This window comes from Sceloporus undulatus, chromosome 1, assembly GCF_019175285.1.
Source record: "Sceloporus undulatus isolate JIND9_A2432 ecotype Alabama chromosome 1, SceUnd_v1.1, whole genome shotgun sequence".
Lineage (NCBI taxonomy): Eukaryota > Metazoa > Chordata > Lepidosauria > Squamata > Phrynosomatidae > Sceloporus > Sceloporus undulatus.
In genome coordinates, this window is record NC_056522.1 from 66,038 (window position 1) to 67,203 (window position 1,166).

Below are 1,166 nucleotides of genomic sequence, written 5' to 3' on the forward strand. Positions count from 1 at the left end.
CTTCACCTGAACTATTCGCTAGACAGCTGAGGATGCAGCTTCCATGTATGTATGTATGTATATATATAGATTTAAGCCATTAGTAAAGTTTTGTTTTTAAACTACAAGCTACTTGTGTCAGCCTCAGTTCGTAGAAGCATCTTTCTGCTGCTCTGCTGATTCTAAAGCAAGACCCTCACAGCCTTGGCTTTGATAGTTTGATAGTTTTGCTTCCTTACCAAGGGCTGAAGCCTTAGGAAACTTGAATTCCCCTACAGCTCCTCCTCAACATGACACCCTTCACATACAGTACTTAAACAGGGCTGTCATACCACCTAATAATAACAGAGCTTGCTCCATCCTCAATGTGTTGTTGTTCATAGAATCATACAATCGTAGAGTTGGAAGAGACCACAAGAATGGCCACCCAGTCCAACCCCCTTCTGCCATGCAGGAACTCCCAATCAAAGCATCCCCGACAATTGGCCATCCAGCCTCTGTTTAAAGATCTCCAAAAAGAAGACTCTATCACATGCCAAGAGAATGCTCTTATTCTCAAGAGGCTCCTCTGAATGTTTAGGTGGAATCTCTTTTCCTGGAGCTTGCATCCATTGCTCCATTGTGTCCTATTCTCTGGAGCAGCAGAAAACAAGCTTGTTCCCTCCTCAATATGACATCCCTTCAAGTATTTAAACAGGGCTCTCAGATCACCTCTTAACCTTCTCTTCTCCAGGCTAAACATACCCAGCATCTCCCTGAGTCCTTCCTCATAGGGCTCCATGGCTTCCAGACCCTTCACCATTTTAGTCACTCTCCTTTGGACGCATGGCTCCAGTTTCTCAATGTCCTTTTTTAATTGTGCTGCCCAGAACTGGACACAGTCTTCCAGGTGGGGCCTGACCAAAGCAGAATAGAGTGGCACTATTACTTCTCTTGATCTAGAGACTATACTTCTATTGATGCAGCCTAAAATCGCATTGGCCTTTTTAGCTGCCGGATCGCACTGTTGACTCATGTTCAACTTCTGGTCTACTTGGACTCCCAGATCCCTTTCACACATAGAAGTCTCTCATTCAGCCAGGTGCCCCTCATAATCCTCTATCTGTGTATTTCATTCTTCTGCCCTAAGTGCAGTACCTGACATTTCTTCTTCGTGGTCTCTGCGAATCATACAAATGGGTTTCACT